Below are 24,529 nucleotides of genomic sequence, written 5' to 3'. Positions count from 1 at the left end.
GGTAGAATGCCCCTGGATTCAATCTTCAGCACCACCTCCTCCCCCCCTAAATGGGTGACTTTTTTGAACAAATTATACATCAATAAAGTTATTAAAAGGGGAGAAAAAGAATAAGATGTTTAGGTAGTGTTCCTTTTTTGGAGCTAAAAAAGACGTATTAGGCTAAAAAAAATATTCTAAGCACAGACTATTCCTGGGCTATGACTGAAAATTTGAAATCTGCTCATGAAGAAATTAATATTTGCTCAAACACAGCTATCATCTGACATTTCAAGTGAGTTCCTGTGTGGGCTGAAATATGTAAGCACATCCGTGTTACCCTCTTCTCAGAATTCTCCAGAGGACTTCTTTTTTGACAGGATCAGAGGATAAACTGCCTTCATGCATGGGAAATGAGAAGAGAAACTGACAAAACTGTGCTGGCCTGGTTGTACCACTAGTCAGAGCCTTTTGGAGAAGCTGATGGGGCTGGACGGAGTCAGGAGAGGACTGAGTGAGGGCTGAGAGTGGCAGCGGGCTTCTGTGTCTGTTCTTCACACTGCTGTGAGAGAGCTTAGGGATGCAAGTGTCACAGGCCCTCCTCCAACAGTCCTCGATGGGCCCTCAAAGAAATCAGTCTGTGGTCAAGGAGGCATTGTAATAAAAGCAGAGAGCTGGCCCCTGCCCACATGGCAGCCTCCCGGCGGCCTTGAGACTCACCCTCACTCTGTGGAAAAGCCTGCGAGAGGCGTATTGGCTGGCAAGGTGAGGTTTCTTTTTCTATTATTTTTTTGCTTAAACCAGCTTGAAGCTCATTAATGTCAGCAATGTGAGTAAGGCCTTCTTATGAAATATAAAAGGTAAGGTGTGGGGCAGGGGAGGAAAGTCAAGCATTGTGGAAGTGTTAGAAAAGGTGGGATAAAAGTGTGGCGTTGGGGACATGGTGAGCCCTGTCACTTGGGCTGCACGCTTGGGGCTTCTGTTCCCTCAAGTGAGACTATGGAAGGAGTCCACATTTTTCAATAGAGCAGCAGGACATTAAGCGGATGGTTCCTGAACACTAGCACTCTAGACTGCGGGGTCTCTGCAGGTGGGTTTTATACTGTGCTCTTTGGCTACTGGAATATAAATCCCACATGAATGGTGCAGAAGCAGCAGCAGGCTTTAGGACTGGCAAAGAGGATTACGCGAGGTGGAAAAGTGCTCCAACCCCCTTTCTTCTTTTTCTTTTTAAAGGAGGCATTTGACTTTGCAGAAAAATGGAAACATGTCTACAGAACCCAAGGGAGGAGGAAGGAAGTCCACCTCAGATGGGGTAACATATCTTGAACAAGTATTTCTGAGTCAAAGACAGGAGGAGGGAGAAAGAAGAAAACAAAAAATGAGCAAAGAATATAAACAGATAACTTACAACAAACATAATAATGAGAGTCAACATATGAAAAAGCTTGAAACTTTCAGTAACAAGGAAAATGCAAACCAGGTAACAAGTTAGCAGGGTTTACATTTCTTACTGATTAAAAATTTAAAGGTGTTATAGTAGTCAGAAGGCCTGTGGATATACTGTGGAAATGTGAAATATTACAGTCTTTTAATAAAGCAATAAAAAAACTAGCTTTTAAAGATTGGTTTTTTATTTTGTAAATACCTCCCAAATTCCTTTTTAGTAATTTTCCTCACAGAAATGATAAGCACTGCCCGGCAGGCGTGGCGGTGCATGCTTGTAATCCCCATGCTTGGGAGGTGGAGACAGAAGGATCGCACAGGTTCGAAGCCAGCCTCAGCTGGTTTAAGAGACCCTGTTTCCAAATAAAATATAAAATAGATCTGGGAGCGTAGCCCAGAGGTAGAAGGCCCCTGGGTTCCATCCCCAGTACCACTGGGGGAAAAAAAAAGAAAAAGAAAAAGAAAAAGAAAATAAAAAGAAAAGAAATGATAACCACCAACATGTTGGATGGTTGAGAAACTATAAACAACCCCAAAGCATGAACCAATGACAGATGAAGGATGATGGTGCATTTGTATTATAGTATGTCATGCTGATTATTGAAAGAAATGATTTGGAGCCAGGTTTATTAATTTATAAATTTTTTAAAAAATTCCATGGCTCTTTAAGTGTTCAAAAATTTCTAAGTAAATAATTTTACTTAAAAATAAGAAAAAGCATTAATCTTCATTCTCCAGAGAAGAAAACCTCTATAAGTAACTATGTTTGGCTAGATAGATTAATTGAGAGATAGGAAGGTAGGTAGATAGAAAGTAAACTCAATTATCTTAAAAGGGTATGTAGATTACTTTATAAAGGCAAATTATAGCAAATTACATAAACCTCCAACCCCCAGAAAACAGAATCTATATGATAGATAAGAGGTAAGGTTGATTAAGTAAGAGAATGGCAAAATTATAATTTTTACACATCTTTAGATTGTTTACACACAATACATATGTATTCTTTTTTAATTAAAAAAATTTAAATTTTTAAATATTTAAAAACTATTGAATTGTTTTTTTAAAATTTATATTTTTATAATTAAAAATATTATTATGAACTCAACCCTGTACTGAGATCCTTCTAAATTTAGAACATGTTTGCAGGATCAAACAGATTACAATACAGTCCAAATTAATAATATGAACAAAAGCAACTGGAGAAAAATCTGTAACAATACTCCTCAAGATATTCTCTACCTTTAGAGTCTGGAAAACAACGTGGGCAGAATTATGCATTTATTTATTTATTTATTTATTTATTTATTTATTTATTGCAACACTGGGAATGGAACTCAGGGGCATTCTACCTCTGAGCTACACCCCTAATCCTATTTTTTTTGTGTGTGTGGTACTGGGGTTCCTGGAAACCCTTCTACCTTCGGGCTACACTCCCAGACCTACTTTATACTTTTTATTTGGAAACAGGGTCTCTTAAGCCAAGCGAGGCTGGCTTCAAACCTGCCTGATCCTCCTGTCTCTGCCTCCCAAGCATGGGGATTACAAGCGTGCGCCACCACGCCCGGCTCAATCCTATTTTTTATTTTTTATTTTGAAACAGGGTCTCACTGAGTTTAAAAGAGCCTCACTAAGTAGCTGAGGCTGGTCGTGAACCCAAATCCTCCTGTCTCAGCCTCCCAAATGCTAGGATTACAAGTGTGAGCCACCATGCTAGGATTACAAGTGTGAGCCACCATGCCCGGCTTCTTTTTATTTGTTAAAGAGAAGGCAGTGTAATGAATTTGAGGTACAGGATTTGTGTTATAGGTACAATGGGAGAAACAAAGATTAATTATACAGAGCCAGGCATGGTAGCACATGCTTGTAATCCCAGCATTTGGGAAGCTGAGACAGATGGATCCAGGTTCATGGACAGCCTCAGCTATTTAGTAAGGCCCTTTGCAACTCAATGAGACCCTGTTTCAAAAAAAGAATAAAAAATAGGACTGAGGGTGTAGTCAAAGGTAGAATGCCCCTGAGTTCCAACCCCAGTACTGCAAAAAAAAAAAAAAAAAAAAGATTAATTATATAGAGTGGTACTATTAGGTCAGTCTTACCAATGGTGTTTTTTCATTTGCCAGGAAGATGGCAAATGAGGGAAGCAGCACATATCAGTCCTACTGACACTTGGTTTCCATTGCCATAAAAATAGCATTCTGATGAAAGAAAGCACCATAAATTCAAAGAACCATGATAAGTGAAAAGCAGTAGGAGAAAAAAAAAAAACCCTAGAAGGCTAATCATATAGCAGAAAAGAATCTTGTCTGCCTCTGTAGCTGCAGGCAGCATCATCGTCTTGCCTCACCACATCGAACTGCCAGAGACTCACAGGAAAAACAAAGAAAAAAACAACTACTTAAAATGAAATAAGCAGCTTCAGCTGATCAGAATGTAAGCCCTCAGTTCATCCTGTGTACACACTGGCTATGACTTGCAGCAGTAGTGGCTGAGCTTACTTTGCCCTCCAGAGATCAGAGCGGGTTCACTGTACATGAACCTGCTGTTTCTGTGGGAGAATGCCCAACACAGTGCCCACAGGGACTCGTGTAGCCATGATAAACTCACTGGGTCTGAGACTGTGGTTCAATTCAGTGAAGGTGGGGATAGAGTCTGCTATTGGACATAGCAGAGGCTCGGACAGACTTGGGCTCTGCATCAATAGAAAGTGTGGAGGGAAATCTACCTATGATTAACACTCGATCCAACTGGTAGAATCTCTGGGATTGCCACAGACCACCCAATCGTGGTGAATGGGGAGAAGTCAGATCATCCCAGCCCTAACTGTGGAGAACACAGACTCTTATGTATACACTGGGTTTGGTCCCTGAGACACCTGCCACCTATGCAGGCAGGGAGACACTCAGGCTTCGCATTGGAGGAAAACCTATGCTTAACACTAAATCCAGCCCCATTAATACCGGCCATCTGCATAGACTAAGAAAGACTTAGAGAAACAAGGCTTGCAGCAGGAAAGCAGCCAGTGGTACTTGGTGTCTGCACAGAAAGAATCTGCAGAGATCCAGTCTGCTTCAAATTCATATATTTGTAGGGTTGCATGATTTTGTTGTTTCATTTTAGTTTTTTTCTTTTGTGTGTGTGTGTAAGTGTGTATGTTATTAGTTTGTTCTCCTCCACACCTTTTTTATGCCTCTTTACTTGTACATACCTACTCTCTTCTCTCCATCACTTTTATTTTTTCTTTCTTCTTTTCTCTTGTATTAAATACACATCATAGAGATAGTCTGAAAGAAATAAATGATATAATCATTGAAGTGAATGCATCAGTTCATAACACTATACTAAATACTCTACATAGGTTACTAGAATACTAATATATATTTACTGTCTATAGTCTCAACTCTATACTACCTTACCAAACTCATAGTCTCATTTTATTTAATTCTATCTGTGCCTTTACCCTGTTTTTGCATTTACAACTTCACTTCTTTCCTCACTCAACCTTCACCATTGAATACAACACAATTAGCCCTTGGATATACCAACTAACACCTAGAGACTGAGAGAAATTTATCAAAAGCAACAGATACAAACTTGTGAAATCATGAGAAGGAGGAATAACAAGAAAGCAATGAGCTCCCACAACCCCACAATAACAGAACCTGACAACACAGAATTGCAGAGATTGCCAGAAGAACAAACCAGAAATTTAACAGTAGAAATTATATGGATGTTCAAAAAAATTTAGAAGCTTGAAAGAAATAAAGGATGCAATCATTGAAGTGAAGACATCAAATCAAACTATAAATAGATTAAACCACATGAAGAATAGAATCTTGCTCTTAGAAGATGATCACTACAAAAATGAATTCATAGTATATAATTTAGGAAAAATTCAATAGCATGAATTGGACATTGAAGAGATATGAGCCAATCTTAAAAGAGCTAACCTAGGAATAATAGGCATAGAAGAGGGAAATAGGTGAAACCAAAGGGATCAATGATCTTTTCAAAGAAGTAATATTAGAAAATATTCAAACATGGAAAAAGAGGTCAAAACACAGGTACAGGAAACTTATAGAACCCCTTATAGACAAGATAAGAGAACAGGTTCACCATGCCACATAATAGTCAAACTGACCAATGTAGAATCCAAGAAGAGAATCTTAAAGGCAACAAAAACAAAAGACCAAGTGACATTTAGAGGCAAACCAATTAGAATCACTCTAGACTTCCCAAATCTACTCATGAAAGCCAAAAGGTCCTGGAGTAACATAATCAAAACTCTGAAAGAAAACAACTTGCAGTCCCAAATTTCCTACCCAGCAAAACTATCTCTCAAATTAGATGGGGAAATAAAACTCTTCCACAACAAACAGAAGCTGAAAGAATTTTTATCTTCCAAACCTGCACTAGAGAAAATACTCAAAGAGATTAAGTGCAAAGAAGAAATAATTAATACACACCAAAACCAGAGAAACAATAATTTTCATCAAGCAAATGGCTAAGCAAAGTAGAACGCTACCAGAATAGAAGTTAAAACCCAAAATGTTAGGAATTAAAAAATCATCTCTCAATAATCACACTAAACATAAATGTTGTTAACTTCCCAATAAATAGACATAATGTGGAAAAATGGGTTTAAAAACAAGAATCCATTTCTCTGCTGCCTGCAAGAAACACACCTTACAAATAGTAAGAAAGATAGTAACAAAGTAAAGGTAAAGGTCTGGAGCAAGGTAATCCATGCAAATAGAAATTGAAGACATGCAGGAGGAGCAACTATAATATCAGACAAGTTAGACTTCAAGCACAAACTTATTAGAAGAGACAAAGCAGGTCATTTTTTTTTTTTTACTGGTAAAAGGAACAATCCAGCAAGATAGTCAACATTTATGCTCCAAACATAGATATACCTACTTTTATAAAACAAACTTTGTGACATTAAGTCACACATAAGTCCCAATAAAATAATACTGGGAGACCGCAATACCCTTCTCACATCGCTAGATTGATCTTCTAGACAAAAGATCAGTAAGGTTGCCTCAGACCTAAAGAACACTATCGACCAAATGGACCTATTAGACACATATAGAATATTTCACCCTACTACAGAAGAGTTCACTTTTTTTTTCAGCTTTCACAGAACCTTCTCAAATAGATCACATCCTTGGCCACAAAGTGAACACTACCAAATCTAAAAAATGTGACTTACTTTCCCGTGTCTTTTAAGACCATAATGGAATGAAACTAGAAATCAACTATAAGAAGACTCAGAGAAACCACATAAACATGTGGAAACTGAACACCACACTGCTAAATAAAGAATGGGTCATAGAAGAAGTAAGGAGTGAAATCAAGAAATGCCTAGAAACAAATGAAAATAGAGATACATCATATCAAAACCTAAAAACACAAACAACAACAAATGCTGGAGAGGATGTGGAGAAGTGGGGACTCTAATACATTGTTGGTGGATTGCAAATTAGTGCAACCACTTTGGAAAACAGTATGGAGGATCCTAGAAGAATGGGAACAAACTTACCACACAATCCAACAATACTATTTCTGGGTATCTACTCAAAAGAATGAAAACCAAACTACCAAACTAATGCATGCATATCTATAGCTGCACAATTCACTATTGCCAAATTATGGAACCAGCCAAGATGTCTATCAACAGATAAATGGATTACAAAATTATGGGATATGTACACAATGGAATTTCTCTCAGTCATAAAGAAGAACAAAATTATATAATTAACAGAGAAAAGAGGAGAACTGTAGAACATTATGCTAAGTAAGATTAGTCAGTCACTAAAAATAATAAATCAGATGCTCTCCTAATATGCAAAAGCTAGGGAGAAAATAGGTCATAGGAGGAACTCTAGATGAAAAAGGAGAAACTATAGCTGACCAAATAAGGTGACCTGAGGAGGATGAGAGGGAGGAAGAGGTAAATTTCCTAATGTGCATGATATACATTAACAAACATATCAAAGTCAGTCACTAAACCAAACATGAGAAAGAGGGAGGGGGAGGAAAACTGGGTAAAGGCTGATTGGGTGATGTGTACATGTATGCCTCTACCATCTTGTACCCCATTAAGATGTATTACTACAGTATACCAGTAAAATAAAAAAATAAGAAAACCAAATACTCATTTTACCTGAAAAAAATATGAAAAGAGGTGAAGTGTTTTAACATTTTTTACTCTTGTGATAAATTTTTCATTCTAAACCAAGCATGGTGGTATATGCTTTTAATCCCAGTACTTGGGAGGTTGAGATTGGAGGATTGCAGGTTCAAGGCCAGCCTCAGATACTTACTGAGACCCTCTGCAACTTTGTGAGACTCTGTTTCCAAATAATATATAAAATAGGGCTGGAGGTGTAGGTCAGAGGTAGAATGCCCCTGGCTTCCACCCTCAGTACTGCAAATAAATAAATAAATAAATAAATAAATAAATAAATAAATAAAATTTGTCATTCTTTTTTGAATATTTCTTATACTGAGGGGTGGGCTCAGGATTACCTTTATTGCATTACCAATCTCTACACATTTAAAACATTTTGGTCTTTATTTTATTTGTATAATGACAAAAAACATTTTCTTCTGGACAGTTTCTGCATTTTTTACTTCTGGGGCTATTGCAAATTAAAATTTTTTATATCTTTTGGTTGAACTAATCCTATAGTACTTTATGTCTTAAAGTATATTTTTTTTCAGGTATTGATCTGTTCACAAGTGTTCTTTCATCTGATCTTTAAGTGGCATGACAAGTTTATATTTGCTTATTTTTAAATTTTTTTTGCTTACAGATATGACATTTTAAAAATCTATACTTCTAATCCATGTCTTTTAAGTGAAAACATTATTTCACATACATTTATTATGTTATTGATATATTCAAGTTTTTTGCCATGTTATTTTATACTGTATATTTGCTCCAACTCCTTTCATTCAATAGCCCCTTTCCATGTCTAGTGCCTCTAGTGTCTCATCTGTTGCCTTCTATCTGGATATGGCCTCTCTAAGTTTTCAGGCTGACATCTCAGGTACATTCTCTACCCTACTTTGTCTTATTTTTATTTGCAATTTATTTGTTTGTGATACTGCACTCTTCAGCTTTCTACCCACCTGATTCTTTAATGCCCAGCTGCTCAGGGGGGAAAAATTACTTATTGGAATTATTTCAGAGTTGGATTTTGATATTTTTCTTGGTTAATTTAAATGTATTTTCTCAATGCAAAGAAGTATATAGACTCTCTGCTATTTCCTGTGTAACATCATTAAACCTCCTCCCTGCCATGTTTCAAGTATGGAATCCCAGTATATGTAAAGTCAAAATGTTACTTGATTCAGTGTGGGTACATATCATTTTAGGATTTCCAAGGGACAAAGCTGTATTTGAAGGTTTAGTTTTGTGTCTTGCCAAACATCCAGCTGAGATGTTAATCATTTAGTTGGTGATTCCTTTTTCCTCTCTAGCAAAAAAAAAAAAAAAAAAAAAAAAAAAAAAAAAAAAAAGATGGCTGGTAGAACTATATTTTAGGAGAAAGAAAAATTTCAGTCTGCTCCATATTTAAGAAGTCTTAGTATTTCATCTAGGCTTTTGTGAAGAAAAAAATTAACTTTGAAGATAAGTAAAAATGGTATAAAGCACTACATAAAATGGTAATTTCAAAAATAATCAGATTTAGGTATTTTTACATATGGGGAGAGATAACTTCCTATGGCAGCTATTTTCCCCATAGTTAAAAAAAAATCAGTTTTGTATAGCACTGTTTCTATCCTCCCACTTAGGAAGAACATTTGGGTAAATAGAAAATAAATGATCCATAGCTTTTATAAACTATAGCTTGGCTATATTGATCTTTTAAAGCGTTTCTTGATGATTTTTTTTTTTGGTTAAAAATAAAGCCATCTTTATATGCCATGCACATTTTTAAAGTGTTTTCCTCACTCTCCGATCAATTGTTCCATTTTTTTTGGACTCTAACCTGCGTCATTTGACTTCACTGAAACACTTGGGGGCATCTCTGTAGCTGTATGTCCATAATTAATCACTTCCTCTTCTTGATTTGGCTTGGGGCCTCTTGTTAGCCTGATATCTAGTCTCCCTTCTCAGTTCAGTTTCTTTAGTTTTATCTACTTTCTTATGTGTTCTTCACTGAATTTTATTTTTTATCATTTAGCCATTCATTATACAATGATGTGAAGGTGACGGAAATGTAATTAGATGGAATTTGATTAAGAGGTGAGAGTGAGTATCTTTTTTTATTTCTAAGGAGATTAAGAAACAGAATACATAAGAAAAAAAACTTTCTTAAGGATCCAAGTGACCAGGAGGAAACATTGACTTTTAGAAAAAATGTGTTTTTTATTATGGAAAACTAAACGCATAAACAAAGTTAGAGAATAATATAATAAAATGTACTCATGACTCGTTTTAAATAATTATCACTCTCCAGGAATCTTCCCCCTCCCTTCTCCCTCTTCTCTCTCTCTCTCTCTCTCTCTCTCTCTCTCTCTCTCTCTCTCTCTCTCTCTCTCTCTCTCCCTCTGCTAATCAAAACTTCCCTGCAACTTTCAAACCAAGCTTTAAGAGTGTCAAAGCCTCTTTCAAACAAGAGTAAGTGGCTACCTTGAAGATTTCCCACAAAATTCTTTTTTGTAAAAAAAAAAATGTGTTATTTTAGTCAAGCACTACTTATATAAAGAAAAGTGCAAAAATCAAATGTATGGCTCAACAATCTTTCATAAACTAGACATACTAGTATAACTAACACCAGGTAAAGAAACAGAACATTGCCAACATCCCAGAAAATTCCTGGTGTTTCCTTTGAGTTACTAGATCTTTTGGAAGTATTACACTGAATCTATCCAATGCATTATCTTTTCCTGTTCTAGAACTTTATATAAATGGCTGAATTGTATAGTATGTATTATTGTATAGTATGTACTATTTTGTATCTGGTTCCTTTCTCTCAAACAGTATGTCTGAGAGATTCATATACTTTGTATAGTATAAATTTTGTTTATTCATCTACTTTGCAATATAGTACTCTTGAAAGAATAAGAATATGCTACAATTTATTTATGTATTTTATTGTTGAAGGATATTTGAGCTGTTTTCAGTTTGAGGTTAATAATATATATATATATATATATATATATATATATATATATATATTGCTACTATTCCTGCTGAGTATAAATCTAGAAATGGAATAATGGAATTACCATGTTACAGGTTCTGCATATAAACAGTTTAAACAAGCATTACCAACACTTTTCCAACATGACTGTTTCTATTTACATTACCACCCACATAGTACATAAAAGTTTGAGTTTTGTCACATCCTAACCATGATTTTATATTGTCAGTCTTTTTAATTGTAATCATGCTGATAGATGTGCAAAGATACTGTCTTCTGAAAGTTTGATTATTTTATACTTGATATTTAGATTTAAATTTAACTAGAGTTGGTGTGTGTGTGTGTGTGTGTGTGTGTGTGTGTGTGTGGTACTGGGAGTTGAATCTGGGGTACATCTACCTCCAAGCTACACCCCTATTTGTGTTTTACTTTTTTTTATTTTGAACTAGGATCTTGCTAGGTTGATGAGAGTCTCATACTTGCTTGAACCTGAGATCCTCCTGTCTTGGCCTCCCAAGTACTAGGATTACATGCCTGTACCACCATGCCCATCTTTGGAGTTGATTTGAGTATAGCATGAGGTTGAGAGTTAAAATTCAATTTTTTCTATATGGATATGCAAATAGCATAATTTGTTGCAATGAATATCTCATACTCACTGGACTGTAACATGATCCATGTCAACATTTGTATCCATGTATGTGTGGGTCTATTTTTTTGGCTTCTTATTTCTTTTTAAAACACATTCTAATTGGTTTATTGTAATTATACATCATGGTGGGTTTCAGAGTGATAGAAACATACATGCACACAATACCTCATTTGTATTTCATTAACCTATGTGTATATGATTATGTCAATACCACATTGTTCCTCTAGCTTTATAATATGCCTTGATTTTGGGTATGCTATATCCTCTAGCCATACTATTTTTCCAGACTGTCTCTGGTTTGCTATTCCTAGTCCTCTGCATTTTGGATCAGCATGCCAATTTATCAATTTATACACATACCTTTACTAAAAATTTTCTTCCTGTCTTTAAAAGTCCTCATTTTGCCTTTATTCTCTTCTTTTTAAATTTAATTTTTAACACATGTTTAATTGGGATTCTACTGAACATTCAGATCACTTGGGTAGCAGCTAGTTCAGTTTACTGTGGAGAGCAGGGGGGCAAATAGAAAGACAGGAGCTGGGAAGGTAAGTGGACCTAGATAAGACACAATAGAGCATGTTTGGTATTTTAAGCTTTGTTCCAAGAACAATGAGAAGGCAATTAAGGGGAGCTATTGAGGTAGGCTCTGTGTGGGTACAGTTCTGCTTTGTGGAAGTCTAAATCACCAGAGAGCACATCTGCAGCAATGTCAGCTCTTGTGATCAGTGCAAAAGAGCCTCATTTCCCTTCTCCTGACCGCCCAAAGTGACATAGAAGTGATCAGTAGAGGTGACAAAATTCATCTCAAGAAGCAGATTCTTATCCCAAGCCCTTAATCCATCACCCTTAAACTGAGTGGTATTAATAGGACACAGTTTTTTTTTTTCTTATGTCCTTTTAAGAATGCTACTCCAAAGCCCAGTTGTGTGGAGAGTCTCCCTGGGACTGCTGGGGCTTATTTGAATGGTATCTCTATGGCCTGTCAAAAAACTGTTGAGCTGTTGTCATTGACAGTCTTGAAATAGGGGTGAGGGTCATGCTGCAAAGGACAGGGAGAGAGAAAGAAAGCATGCAAACTGAAACTTGCTTGACAGCCACTGCAGCCATGACTCATATGTTTGTGTTACCCTAGTACACAGTGCATCAGAACACTTAGGGGCCTCTAGGGCCTCTTCCTTCTTCTTGTGAGTAAATGTGTGTGTGTGTGTGTGTGTGAGTGTGTGTGTGTGTGTGTGTGTGTGTGTGTGTGTGTGTGTTACAAAGTATGTCACATATAATTTTGGAAATGTAGTGAATTATCTACCAGAAGAACCATTTCTTTTGTCATCAGTGAGGATATAGCTTCTGTATCTAGGAACCTACCTAGACATTTGTAAAGGACAACCCTGTTGTCTTTAGGAGGTGCTTTAGCTAGGGAAGAAGAGTCTTCTTCAACCTCAGGAGAACCCCACCCAAGTTACTCCACAGTCATTTTCTTGTTGGCCTCAATCTAGCTTCAAAACCAGAGTAGCAATGATTGTGCTTATACGTCTGTTCAACACTAACTCTACAGTGGCAAATGTGACACAATAGTTTGTAACAATCTTCTCAAAACCTCTCATTTTGTTACTCCTTCCACTCAAAGAGTTATGAAGAGCTGGGTGTGTGCCAGGTAAACTAAAGAAGTTTTCTGGAAGTTTTAGGAGTCCAATTTTGGGTAACAGGTTCTCCTGAAGTCAAATCTGTACAAAGGTGGCAGGGTCTGGTGTTGAATCTGGGTCTCCATCCTGGGTCTCCTTCCTCAAAGCCAAGTTGCTTTTTGGGGTTCTTAATGTCTTTTCCTACTCCAAATCCTCAGTTCCATTTCCATTCATTGTAGAAGTTCTCATAGAATTAAATCTCAAAAGTTGATAGTTACCCGGGCGTGGTGGTGCTCACTTGTAATCCCCGCACTTGGGAGGCTGAGACAGGAGGATCGCACAGGTTCAAAGTCAGCCTCAGCTACTGAGTGAGGCTCTCAGCAACTTAGTGAGACCCTGTTTCCAAATAAGATATAAAATAGGTCTGGGAGTATAGCCCGGAAGTAGAAAGCCACTGGGTTCCACCCTCAGTACCACCACCAAAAAAAAAAAAAAAAAAAAAAAAGGGTGATAGGGTATTGCTCATAGTTCTCTCCAAAGAAGAATAATTTATTCTCTAAGTAAATTTAGTGGATTTTTCCTAGACCCATAGTTTTGGGAGGAGAAACCTTTGTTAGGTCATAGAAAGTTTTGCCATTTCCTTCTTTTAGGGAAATGGTTGTCACTTACTCATTGTGTATTTACAGGCCTCAAAAACCCAGGAAGTAGCTGAGCGTGGTGGTGCATGCCTGTAATCCTAGTACTTGGGAGGCTGAAACAGGAGCATCACAGGTTCAAGGACAGTTTCAGCAAGTAGTGAAACTCTCAGCAACTTAGGAACACCCTGATTCAAAATAAAAATAAAAAGGGCTGGAGGTGTGGCTTAGAGGTAGAATGCCCCTGATCTCAATCCCCAGTAACAAAGCAGAACAAAACAAAAGCACAAAAACCCAGGAAGCAAAGTCTTCCCCCACAAAGAAAATCTTCTCTTAGGAACCTGCTGCTTTCATCTAGACAACTATCTGGAAGTATCCCCATTTGAAAAAAAAAAAAAATTCATATTGCAGGCCTGTTCTGCTGAGTAGGTTCTAATCCACAGGCAAATATGAAACCACCCTCACACAGCTGAAGGTACTAGATAATTTGATAGGAGAAAATAATCAAAATACAAGAAAATCTTGCTTCAATGTATGAAATCGGTAATATTAAAACCACATCTTGGGGACCTTTTTGCACCCAAGATGGTGTTAACAATGCCAATTAAAAGACAGACAAATGCAATAACAAGAAAGAAGAAACTATATACAACACCACACCGGGGCGGGGGTGGGGAGCAGAGGGAGATTGCAACCTCTACAACCTCTAGGGTAGAGCTGGGAGGTCCCTCTGGAGTCCTGATCAGAAAGATGAGTCCTGGTCAGTTGTGTCCACTCCATGAGTGAGACCTCAAAGGGATGCCTGGGTCCTTCTCCTTTTATGGGAACTGCTGCCTGAACTTTGTGTGAACTCACTACAATCAACCTTTTGGCAGTTGGCCCAAGGTGGCTAGCCTTGGGCCTGAGGACAAATGTCCCATTAAGCCATTTTTTTCCTGGTGTCTTGGCTATGGAAAGACTGGTTAAATGAATTGAATTATTAAGAACATTAGTGTTAAAAAAACCCACCAAAGTGATATACCAAGATAGCGTAAACAAAGCAATCAATATAGCAGGTTAGCAAAGAGCAGTTGGTCATGTCTTTTTATCCACATTAGAAAAATAAAATAGGATGCAACAGAAGTTTAAAAATAGAGTAAGTGAAGGTTCATAAATGCACATTTCACAAATACTCAGATTATTAACTATTGCTTTTTAAAAAATTTGGATAGCAGCCTGACCCGGTGGCACGCACCTATAATTCCAGTACTTGGGAGGCTGAGACAGGAGGATCACAGGTTCAAGGCCAGCCTCAGAAAGTTAACAAGACCCTTCTCTACTTAGGCCTTACGTCAAAATAAAAATAAAATTAAAATAGGGCTGGGGATGTAGCTCAGAGGTAGAATACCGCTGGGTTTAATCTCTACTACCACACACAAAAGTAATCTGGGTAGCATTAAATGTTGGTGATGGATCTTACCATCCAGAAAGAAATTAAAAATTATACTTGTCACCAAACATTGAATTCCTAGGAAATGGATTACTATCCTCTAGATCTTTTACACTCACTCCAACTCTGTGTTTGACTATTGAATTAAGGACAACCCTCTACATAACACACTGAATTACGAAACTCATAATTTTTCTCTGGGGAATTGTTTCTCCTAACCCTACCTGGTTGTGTTATAAAGTTGTTTAATAATTACACCAAAAAGCGATATTTTTAGCTCTGTGTTCAATCCTATTAAAATTTTATGAGTTAGTCATATTGTATAAAATTTTCATGAGTAAGTTACATAAAAGAAAAAGGTAGTTACTAGTGTTTAGTGGAATACTGGGGGAAAATACCACAAATAACTTGGCATTACTTGTTGCTAACTTATAATGTTCTATAACCTAATCATTTGCTTAGTATTATGTGTTTGGTGCTATTTTCTAACGTCAACAATGGAAGCATATAAATTGAGTTCTATTCATATGCTTTCAAAAGTTATAATTCAGAATTAAAATTTGAATCTCCTCTTGTACTTTATTTAAGAAGAGGTTTGAATGAAGGTTCAGGATAAGTCAGGAATGTAATGAGTCAGGGCCATGCGGTGACCCATGACTTTTCCTTTCAACATGTAGCATAAGCTACTCACAGAGCTGGAAAATTCACTCCCCTCCTTTCAATATCTCTACTCCATGCACATCACATATGATCTCAATTGAAGAAGCAGTGGAAATCCTGATTAGGACTTAACACTAATTTTCTTACTTCAACTTTTACCTTCCAGAAAGTTCTACATTTGAATATGTGAGTAGCTATTAATAAAAAGTGTTCTTTACTCCACTGGTCCATTTTCCTCTGCATGGGGTTCTCACCAACACAGACAGAGAGGAGGATGGCGGAGGCAGGGCAGCATTCACTGGCAGAGCAGGAATAGAACAGTGCTAGATCTGTGGTGATGATGGCAGTGATGAGCCTTCTGGCTCATCATGAGCATATCTGAGTTCATCTCTCAACTCCAGAGAGTCTTGAGAGCCCCAGATATTTTTTCTCACGGGGAAAAAGTCTCATTTTTCACTCTCAAAAATCATACAGTTTAGAAAGAGAAATTTAGAAAACTGAATGAGCCAAAAAGGGTAAGCTTATCCATAGACTGAGAATCATGAATGGTGGAAAAGTCTAGGCTTATAATTAATTAATATGAATTTACCATCTGTCCCAGACTGACGCGCCCATCTGGTGTCTGCTTCCAACTAGTAGCAACACATCTTCCAGATGCCTTTGCTGCATGCAGTGATTAAGGCTTTCACTTGATTCAGAAACACAGGAAGAAGGCATGAGTATATGGTTTCCATCACAAGTTGAAACTTTGATGGCTTCCACTCTCCTGAGGACTGATCTGTTCCTATTAAATCATTGGCTGGGCAGAAGGTGTGCACGGTATAGTACACTTATTAAAGCAAAACAAACACTGGGAATGCACGAGTATACCATGAATTAATCAAAGCAATTTGAAATTAGTGTATTTGTTTAGTAAGCCAACAATGTTTTATTGGCTAACATGTGTTTATCATTATTATTGGTATGAGAGATAGAGTCCAGAGACATTCTATCTCTAAGCTATACTTCCAGCCTATTATATTTTATTTTTGAAATAGGGTCTTGTCAAGTTGCAAAGGCTAGCCTCAAACTTGTGATCTTCCTATTACAGCCTCCTAAGTTCTGATAAGAGGAGTGCACCACTACATTCAGCTATGCTTATTATTTAATTCACCTGATTGATGACATAAGTTTGGCCAGTAGACTCTCAATTGATTTATATTATATTGGGGGAGTTCGTGGCATCCTAACCTGACCCACAGTTGCTCTAGTGCTCTTCTTTTTATCTTCCTGATTATTGATAACAGCCTACACTTATTACCAAAAACTGAAATATGTGCCAGATGACATAGTAAACTTATCTCTATTATCTTGACAAATGTGCAAAATCAATAACACTACTCCCATTTTGTAAGCCAAGTTAGAAGTGATTTGTATATTTCATAAATTGTGACCAGGAAGTAGTGAAGGATCTGACCCAGGTCTATCTCACCTCAAATATGAGCTATTTAAGCATCCCCTATTGAGTGACTAGAACGATTAGCAGGACTTCTTTCCCACCAGAGCCTCCATTTCGCTTTTAGATGTCCCCTACTTCTCTCTAGTTCTTATATTCCTTATTCATCAGATTGTAGTTTAGATCAGAAACCTACATTCCCACCATGATATGAAGGAAATTTCCTCTCTCATCACAGCTATGAAGATAAATGGCATTTATCCTATGACCAGACAGGGACACATCAATTATCAGAACAGAGTGGGTAGTGAACTCCTGTTAACATCAATAAAGAGGGGCTTTTTCTTCATTGAAATCTTCTGCTACAGATTGTGTAGATTTATGGGAGCACAGGGACAAGGAGGTCTCCCATGGATGTCTATAAATCAAGACATTAAGGCCTGTAAGTGATGGCCAAACCAAAAGACACGCAGGATAATTCCCTGAAGCAGGGCAGAGTGGGAGACGATTCTCACTGACCATGCTCTTGTGATATGCTAGACATTAGAATGGGGACTTTCATTCATTGCCTTTTGTAATTAGGTGACTTAAATTTGTTCCTCACCTTCCTTGTAAACAAATTTATAACTCAGCTTTCATGGCAACCTACTGTGGTCTAACCTGTGCTAACCTTTGTGTATTCCATTGCATCTCATTTCCTTTCTCTTCTTCTCCAGTCCTGGCAGGATTTCATTTGAAAGATCATATTGACAGATTGCTTCCAGGGGATATTTTTAGTGCTATGGATAAGAAAATCTCCAGCAAAGGTCAGCTCCTTCACTGTTTTAATTAAATTGCAGTGGAAGAAGATTATATCATAAGGGTGGCCAGCCAGCCAACTCTGCAGCAATACACACAAAGCATTGTCAGTCTCCTTCATTGTCTTGCCTGCGTAAGAGTGACGTGGGGCACCAGAAACAGGTTTTATTTTAAAATGGGACTTGATAATTACTTAGTTTTTTTTTTCAAAGTTGTCAAGGGATATTTAATAATGTTTTGTAGATCCACTGTGATTGCAAATTATTAAACTTTATTGGTATCATATTTCATTACTTCCCCTTCAAACATGAGTAGGTGGTTTTTAACCAACAGTGTCTTGTCACATTAGTCATCTAACACCTCCAACTTTAATCCTTTCTGTGACTTTCAGAAAATATATGTCTCTGAAGGAAGTTTTTAGAAATATTTTTCTATGTATTTACTTATTCATATGTCCCCCCCCCAGGACAAAATTGCTGAGTCCATTTTGAAACCAAGTATCTTACATAAATTCCACAAACTATGCTTTGTTAAAGACTATTCATGAAGTGTTATGGCTACAACAAGGCTGAAATATTGCTGCTTTGTAAATGAACACAAACATTCGCACTTGTGCTACATCTGTTTCTATTGAACAGCAAGCAAGCTTCAGCCAGCCTGCAGATGATTCAGCCCAACCTGCTCTCAGATGGAGTGAGTGGGCAATGATGAATTTTTAAGTGGGCTTTCTTGGGTTACAAATTGGATATCAACATATTTATTTAAAATGCTAGAAAATATTCTCTAAACTGCTTTTAAAGGCTCATAAAGAAGGCTTTTATCTCAGAACTGTCATGTGGCTACTTGTTCTTTTGTAGATTTGCTGTAAGTGGGATTTATTAAGCAAAGATGGAAGTTGCATTGAATGTGATAAGTAAGAAATGGATATCAAGACTACTTAAATACATACAGAAGAGTGCTGTGGTTAGTGAGTGTAAGTGATTATTTCTTTCGATGAGGAGTTTCTTTTCTTGCAAGAATACAGAGCCTTCTTAAAACATATAAGGATAACCAGGTGTGGTGGTGCACACCTGGAATCTCAGCATTTGGGAGGCTGAGACAGAAGAATTGCAGGTTTAAGGACAGTCTCAGGGATATGGCGAGACTTTCAGCAACCTAGTTTGACTCCATTTCTAAATAAAAATAAAAAGAGGTAGAATAACCCTGGGTTCACTTCCCAATACCATAGCCACACAGGCAGGAAGGCAGGCATGTGTTTACCTAAATGAAAGGAGGAAAAGAGAGCAGGAGAGTGGGATGAGAGGGAAAGGAGAGAGGAAGAGGGAAAGGGGAGAGAGAGAGAGAGAGAGAGAGAGAGAGAGCTAGATAATGTCTACTTGCCATTTTCTGTCTATAAAAATAGTAAGGATGGCCCAGTATCCTCATGCTGCTTCTTCCACATACATTCCTTCTTATCTGATTGTGGGATTCTTTCTCCATGTGCCAATTTAGCTGTAGACTTTTTCCTGAGAAGACTATGAAAGGTAGCTATTAGCTCTGGTGACTTCGGCTTCAGTGACAACCTTGCTATTTGAGTAGCTGTTTGTGGTTACAATCTGGCCCCTCTCTAACTAACTACTGCTCTAAGTTTTTCTTCCCCTTCATGACCAAAATTCCCTTTCCTTTCATCTGGCTTATGCTCATTCAGTTTCAATAAAGCTGCTTTCTAAAAGTCATGGATTTCTCCTTTTTGAAACATACTGGTATAGACCACCCCATCCTTTTTAAAATGACTCTTGGTTTCTGTGAAATGAAATATTTCTGGCATCTCTTCTGCCTTTCTTTTTTGTACCCAGGGATATTCTGCCTCTGCGCTGTACCCACAACACTTTTTATATTTTTTATTTTGAAACAGGGTCTTGTTAAGTCACTGAGACTGACCTCAAACCTGCAATCCTCCTGTCTCAGCCTCTCAAGTACAGACATTCACCACAGCACCTGGCTCTTCCTACTTTTTTTTTAACTTTTTATTATTTATTTATTTATTTATTGGTGCATTGTATTCATACATCTTAATGGGATGCAAGATGGTAGAGACATACACACACATATCATCTAATTAGTTCTTAACCAGTTCCCACCCATTCCCTCCCCTCCCTCCCTCTCATGTTTGGCTTGGTGATTGACATTGATATGTTTGTTAAAGTACATCATCTGCATTAGAGAATTTACCTCTTCCCTCCTCCCATTTTGCCTTATTTGCTCATCTATAGAATCTCCTTCTTTGTTTAGAGTTTCTTCTATGATCCATTTTCTCCCTAGCATTCACATATAAGGGAGAACATTCGATTTCTTATTTTTTGTAACTGACTAATCTCACTTAGCATAATGTTCTCCAGTTCCATCCATTCCCTGAAAATTATGTAATTGTGTATTTCTTTATGGCTGAGTAAAATTCCGTTGTGTACATAGCTCATAGATTTGTAATCCATTCATCTGTTGATGGACATCTTGGCTGGTTCCATAGTTTGGCAATGGTGAATTGTGTAGCTATGCATAAGTTTGGTAGTTTGGTTTCCTTTCTTTTGGGTAGATACCCAGGAGTGGCATTGCTGGATCAAATGGTAAGTTCATTTCCATTCTTCTGAGGATCCTCCATACTGTTTTCCAAAGTGCTTGCACTAATTTGCAATCCCACAACAATATATTAGAGTTCCCACTTCTCCACATCCTTGTCAGCATTTTTTGTTTTTTTGTCTTTTGAATAATTGCCATTCTAGTTGGAGTTAAGTGGAATTTCAGGGTAGTTTTGATTTGCTTCTCTCTGATTGCTAAAGATGTTGAGCATTTTTCATGCATTTATTGGCCATTTGAATTTCTTTCTTCATGAAGTGTTGACTTGCCCATATTTTGATTGAGTTATTTTTTATTAGTGATGAGTTTCTTGAAGTTCTCTGTATAGTTTCCTTTGCTGTACAGAAGCTCTTCAGTTTCATGTGATCCCACATATTGATTCACCTTTTACTTTCTTTTTCCTTTGGGGTCTTGTTAAGAAAGTTTTTATCTGTACCTATGTGTTGCAGTGTTGGATCTATGCCCTCTTAAAGGAGTCTTAAGCTCTCTGATCTAATTTCCAAGTCTTTGATCCATCTTGAACTGACTCTTGTGCAGGGTGAGTAAGTGGGTTTAATTTCCAATTTTCTGCATATGGTTAATCAGTTTTGCCAACACCATTTGTTGAACAGGCTATGTTTATTCCAGTGTATGTTTTTGGCTCCTTTGTCAAAAATTAAATGGCTGTAAGTGTGTGGATTTGTTTCTGACTCTTCTATTCTCCTCCACTGGTCTATGTATCTGTTTTTGTGCGAGTACCATGCTGTTTTTATTACTATGGCTTTGTAGTATAGTTTAAGGTCAGGTATTATGATTCCTCCTACATGATTTTCATTGCTGAGAACTACTTTGGCTATTCTGGGTTTTTGTTGTTCCAAATGAATTTAAGGACTGATTTTCTGTGTCAGTGAGGATGATCTTGGTAATTTAATGGGTATTGCGTTGAATATGTATATCACTTTTGGAAGTGTGGCTATTTTGATGATGTGTTGATTCTGCATATCCATGAACATGGAAGATCTTTCCATCTTCAAAGATCTTCAAATTTTTTTCAATGTTTTATAATTTTCTTTGTAGAGGTCTTTTACCTTTTTGGTTAAGTTTGCCCCTAAATATCTTAATTTTTGTGGGAAATCCTCAGTGGAAATGTTTTCTAGATTTCTTTTTCAGTGGATTTATGGTTGATATACAGAAAAGCTTCCAATTTTTTAAGATTGATTTTGTAACCAGACACTTTGCTGAATTTGTTGATCAGTTCTATAAGTCTATTGGTTGAGCTTGTTGGGTCTTCTAAGTATAGTATCATGTCATCTACGAATAGTGAAAATTTGAATTCTTCTTTTCCTATTTGTACTCCTTTGATTTCTTTTTCGTGTCTTATTGCTCTGGCTAGAGTCTCAAGTACTGTGTTGGAAAAAAGTGGTGATAATGGACATCTTGTCTTGTTTCTGTTTTTAAGGAAAATTCTCAAAGATTTTCCCCATTTAATATGATGTTGGCTGCAGGCCTATTGTAGATTGTGTTTATGATGTTGAGATATGTTCCTTCTATTCTGATTCTCTGCAGTGCTTTTAGCATAAATGGATGTTGGATTTTATCAAATACTTTTTCTGTGTCTATTGAAATGATCATGTGATTTTTGCCTTTGGTTCTGTTTATATGACGAATAACATAGATTAAGTTTTGTATGTTGAACCAGCTTTGTATCCTTGGAATGAACCCTACCTGGTCATGGTGTATGATTTTCTTGCCGTGTTTTTTTTTTTTTTTTTTCTTTTTTGGTGGTACTGGGGGTTCCTGGAAACCCTTCTACCTCCGGGAGACCATATATATATATATATATATATATATATATATATATATATTTGGAAACAGGGTCTCTTAAGCCAGTGAGGCTGGCTTCGAACCAGCCAGATCCTCCTGTCTCCGCCTCCCAATTGCAGGGATTATAAGCATGCACCACCATGCCTGGCATTTGATGTGGTTTTGAATGTGTGTTGCTAGTATTTAGTTTAGCAGTTTTGCACCCAAGTTCATCCAAGATATAGTCCTGTAGTTTTCCTTTCTTGAGCTATCTTTATTTGGTTTTGGTAATAATGTGATGTTGGCCTCGTAGATTGTATTTGGGAGAGTCTCATTTTTTGTATTTCACAAAATAGACTGAGGAGTATTGGGTCTAGCACTTCTATAAAGGTTTTATAAAATTCACTTGGGAAACCTGGTCCTGGGCTTTTCTTTGATGGTAGGCTCTTTATTGCTGTTTCAATATCTTTGATTGCTATTGGTTGGTTTAAATTTTCTTTATCTTCTTGACTCAGTTTAGGAAGGTTGTATTTATCTAGAAAGTTGTCAGTTTCTTTCAGGTTTTCCATTTTGTTGGAATATAGTTTTTCAAAGTAGTTTCTGATAGTCCTCTGGATTTCTATACTGTCAGTAGTAATAATAGTAGTAATACCTTTTTCATCTTTTATATTTGTAATTTGGGTTGATTCACTTTTTTTTTGGTTAGGTTGGCTAGTGGCTTATCTATCTTGTTCATTTTTTGAGAAAGCAGCTTCTGATTTTGTTGATTTTCTATATTTTTAAAAATTCTCTTCTTTATTGATTTCTGTTATGATTTTAATAATTTCCTGCCTTCTACTGGCTTTAGGGTTGTATTGTTCATGTGTTTCAAGGGCTTTGAGGTGTGTCATTAGGATATTTATTTGGTGATTTTCTGTTCTTTTTATGTGGGCACTCAGTGCTATGAATTTTCCTCTTAATACTGCCTTCAAAATGTCCCAGATGTTTTGATATATCACTATTTTCATTTTTTTCTAGAAATTTCTTGATTTAACCCCTTACTTGTTCTATGAACCATTCTTTATTCAGCAGTGTGGTGTTCAATTGACATGTTTATGTGGATTCTCTGGGTTTTCTTAGAGTTGATTTCTAGTTTTATTCCATTATGGTCTAAAAAGACACAGGGAAGTATGTCACATTTTTAAAATTTGCTAGTGCTCACTTTGCATCCCAGGATATGATCTAATTTGGAGAAGATTCTGTGAGCAGCTGAGAAAAATGTGAACTCTGCTGTAGGTTGGTGGAATATTCTATATGTGTCTAATAGGTCTATTTGGTTTATGGAATTCTTTAGATCTGAGGCATCTTTACTGACCTTTTGTCTAGAAGATCAATCTAACAGTGTGAGAGGAGTGTTGAAGTCTCCCAGTATTATTGTATCAAGATTTATGTGTGACTTAATGTCACAAAGAGTTTGTTTTATGAAGGTAGCTGCACCTATGTTTGGTGCATAAGTGTTGACTATCATTATTTCCTCTTGTTGAATTGTTCCTCTATCAGTAAAAAATGATCTGCTTTGTCTCTTCTAATTACCTTGGGCTTGAAGTCTAACTTGTCTAATATCATAATTGCTACTTCGAGTTCCATTGGCATGGATTACCTACCTCAAGCTCTTTACTTTAAGTTTGTTACTATCTTTACTTGTAAGGTGTGTTTCTTGCAGGCAGACAATAGATGGATTCTGTTTGCTTTTTTTTGTTTTGTTTTGTTTTTTGGTGGTACTGGGGATGGAATTCAGGGGCCTTGTACCTCTGGGCTACACTCCCAGACCCATTTTTTTATATTTTATTTGGAAACAGGGTCTCTTAAGCCAGAGAGGCTGGCTTTGAACCTGCATGATCCTCCTGTCTCTGCCTCCCAATGGGGATTACAAGCGTGCGCCACCACACCCAGCGATGGATTCTGTTTTTTAATCCATTTTGCCACTTTATGTCTTTTCATTGGGGAGTTGAGGCCATTTATATTCAGTGTGATTATTGAGAGATGATTTTTAATTCCTAACGTATTGAGATTTAACTTATGTTTGAGGTAGTGTTTGTTCCTCTTTGCTTAGTTGTCTGCTACATGGAAATTCTTGTTTCTCTGGTTCTGGTGGGTATTACTTATTCCTTCTTTGCATTTAATCTCTTTGAATGTTTTCTCTAGCACTGGTTTTGAAGACATAAATTCCTTCAGCTTTTTCTTGTTGTGGAAGATTTTTATTTCCCCACCTAATGTGACAGATAGTTTTGCTGGGTAGGAAATTTTTGGCTGCAAGTTGTTTTCTTTCAGAGTTTGGAAT

This window comes from Muscardinus avellanarius (genome assembly GCF_963383645.1).
Source record: "Muscardinus avellanarius genome assembly, chromosome: 1".
NCBI lineage: Eukaryota > Metazoa > Chordata > Mammalia > Rodentia > Gliridae > Muscardinus > Muscardinus avellanarius.
The sequence above is the reverse complement of the archived record's forward strand: the minus strand, read 5'-3'. Positions refer to the sequence as shown.